At 44.9% G+C, this 3,465-nt stretch overlaps 1 pseudogene; it reads right to left on the reverse strand.

Moving 5' to 3' along the window:
- Positions 1 to 2,010: 2,010 nt before the first annotated feature.
- Positions 2,011 to 2,930, reverse strand: LOC101272636 (AKT-interacting protein-like; annotated as a pseudogene).
- Between the last annotated feature and the right edge of the window lie 535 nt (positions 2,931 to 3,465).

Consider the following 3,465-nt stretch of genomic DNA (forward strand, 5'->3'; position numbering starts at 1 on the left):
TAGAAGCTTCCATGATCTCGATGGGAGTCTGGCTTTCCAAGGGAAAAACTAAATCTATGAAATTTCAATCAGTGGCCATCCCAGCTGGCTCCAGCCCACATGAGCTGGGAGGCCACGCTCCCCTGAAACATTTGGAAGACATCATATGACCTAACAGAGTCCCAGCTGAAGGGCAGCAGATACAGCTGCTGCGTGTGACGCAGACCAGGGTGGACCAGGCCAGGGCAGTGGGGGATTCTTGACAGGACCAGACTGGTTGACCTTTCCCACCCTCCACCCAGACATTTACATGGAAGAAATAAAAGGAGATCAGATGGCAGAAGACCCACTCCGGGCAGACTGTTAGCCCCTCAACAATACACTATGGGGCCTATGATATGAGCCCATTTTGCAGCTGAGGAAACTGAGGCTCAGTAAAATGATCAAGTGCTTTTTGTTAATAAAGAGGAAAGAGGCAGCTCCTCCCCACCCTCTCCTCTTGAGGCAGCTCCTTGAAAACATAACAGGTCTGATAAGAGGCCAAAGCTTTTGGTTTTACGGGCAAGGTCATGGGCCTCCTGACCCTTGGAACTGAAAGCAAACACATCTGAGATTAGTTTAGAGCCCCTCACAGGACATCCTCTTGTCTCTCTAGAAGATACGAGAAGGTTTGCTTGTTCTCTCTTTCTCACACTGTATAAATTTGATGAAATTATGTCCAGACTTTGTAGTCACTTTCATGCTACACCGCATGCATGGAAACCCACTCATGCTTGTGATTAAATTGCATTCCCTCTCCGATATTGGTACAGAAGAGGCTTTTGTTGGCAGGACTCTCTTTTTTCCCCAACAGTAATTTGCCTGAAGCCACACAGAGGCAATGGGAGCTGTAACCTCCAAGTCGGCTCCTGTACCACCCTTACCTCCTTGGCACTCTGCCCTTGAGCTGGAGGGTCTTGGGAATCTTGGGGATAACATCTGGAATTGGAGGAAACAGCGCTTCTTTGTAGAGAGTTAACCTGCATGAGTTGCTTTTATGTGTTACCTTGGCCCAAAAGGCCACAGAATGACCCAACAGCCCATAAACTCAACTGACGCCAACGACCTGAAGGCAGTGATGACACCATCGCCTGTAGAGCGCCACGCTGTGTCCCCAGCACGGCTACAGGGGCCAGTTCCTTTATTTATTTTTTTGGATTTTAAAATATTGAAATATAGTTGAATTATCATGTCAAGTGTACATCAAAGTGATTCAGTTATACATATATATATCTATTCTTTTTTCAGATTCTTTTCCATTATAGGTTATTACAAGACCTTGAATATTGTTCCCTGTGCTATACAGCAGGTCCTTGTTGGTTATCTATTTTATATATGGTAGTGTGTATCCCACATTCCTAACTTATCCCTCCTCACCCCTTGCCCCTTTGGTAACCATAAGTTTGTTTCCAACGTCTGTGAGTCTGTTTCTGTTTTGTAAATAAGTTCATTCGTATCGTATTTTAGAGTCCACATATAAGTGATAGCATATGATATTTGTCTTTGTCTGACTTACTTCATTTAGTAGGATAATCTCTCAGTCCATCCATGCTGCTGCAGATGGCATTATTTCATGTGTGTGTGTATATATATATACACACACACACACACACACACACACACACATATACCACATCTTCTTTATCCATTCCTCTGCCAGTGGGCACTTAGATTGTTCCCAGGTCTTGGCTACTGTAAATAGTGCTGCAATGCACATTGGGGTACGTGTATCTTTTCTAATTAGAGTTTTCCTCTTTTCCCAATATATGCCCCGGAGTGGGATTGCTGGATCATATGGTAACTCTATTTCTAGTTCTTTAAGGAACCTCCATACCCTTTCCCAAGGTGGCTGCACTAATTTACGCTCCCACCAACAGCGTAGGAGCGTTTGGCCAGTTTCTTCAATGCTTGCCCACCACAGCCTGCCTCTATGAGACTGGCTCCTCTCACCAGGTGTGTGATGCTTGAGATCCATCCCACGTCCTGTGTGTCTCAATAGCTGGTTCCTTTCCATGGCTGAGCACGTTTCCCCAGCTTTACTCTCAGGCAGCCCTTGCCATCGGTTGGCTTGCATGGGCCCGCATCCATACTTGCCATCTCTTCAGATACTGCTGTTTTCTCCTCTTCACTGAAAGGTTGTACCCAGTCAGGCTTTACCCGTCACAGTCCAGCAACGTGAACTCTAATTATCACGCAGTTCATCAGGCTTCTTTTTCTGACTCAGCCTCTTCCCTCCGGCTTCATCGTATACAGATGGATCCCACGGAGGAAAGCTAATTGCATATGGTGCCATTATTTTAGGTTGGTCAAACGAACAAGCAGCAGGCATCCTAACCTTTTCCACCACTTTATTTTTAAAAAGCTGAACATCTTTTACACATACACTACTGGAGCCTCTGCGTTTAGGGAGCTGGCTGTATCTTGCTGAAAACTCCCGGCTTACGTTAATATTTGCCAAATGTGATTATGGTTCCACCTCCATTTTGCTTTGCTCTATACGCATTCAGTTCACCAGAGGTGGAATAAACGAGGGATGAATGTCAAACCCCAAGCACAGACAGTCACCCACTGGTCGTCATCAGGGGTGTGCAAGGTCAACGTAAATGCAGGATCTTGATCAAGCCCATGCTGTGTAAACACTACTTTAAACCGCATTGATTCAGGGCCCTAGGATGGCTGCGCACAGGTGCCAGATGACTTCTGCTCCACCACTGAGGTAAATTCTACAAGAAGGGCCTCTTCCAGGTGGAAAGTCCTATAAGGAGAATGCGTGCCATTTGTCGACTGTTCACAGCATCAGCAGGAGATGTAGCTTCAGTTATGGGCAAAGCACTTTTGGGACAACAAGGCAGCTTATTCTATAGTGAAGGACTGGGTTTCACGTCCGCTGTTAATGCCTTCTCTTCATGCATGTGGAGTTCACAGACATGCTCCAGAAGAGATTCCCAGCACACGCCAAACAAAGAAACGCCACAGTCTGCATCGTCAGACTCTTCCATCCCCAGCATTCGCTTCATCAGATGGCCTGGCAGTGCAACTGGTCCAGGTGCTGTCAATGCAAGGCTCTGGGCTCCTGAGTCCTCTTAGCACCTTGATCCACAGCACTGAGACTAGAACCTACCTTCTGGTACCAAGAGGCTCAAAATTATCTTTTACAGAGATGTTTTTGAATAAGAAAAAATTTGTGTATAACATAAGTTTATATATAAAAATTATATAATATTTATATAATTTATTGTATACACACACACACACACACACACACACACATCTACACAGTTCCTGTTTTTAGTGCTTTTCATTCCATTGTGTAAATTCTAATATCCCTCCTGTATCCGTTTCTTTTTGCCCCAAGGACTCCCTTTCATGTATTTTGTAGTGCAGCTCTGCTGATCATAAATTCTTTCAGCCTTCTCATGTCTAAATAAGTCTTTATTTTGCCTTTAT

This window comes from Orcinus orca, chromosome 2 (genome assembly GCF_937001465.1).
Source record: "Orcinus orca chromosome 2, mOrcOrc1.1, whole genome shotgun sequence".
NCBI classification, from domain to species: Eukaryota; Metazoa; Chordata; class Mammalia; order Artiodactyla; family Delphinidae; genus Orcinus; species Orcinus orca.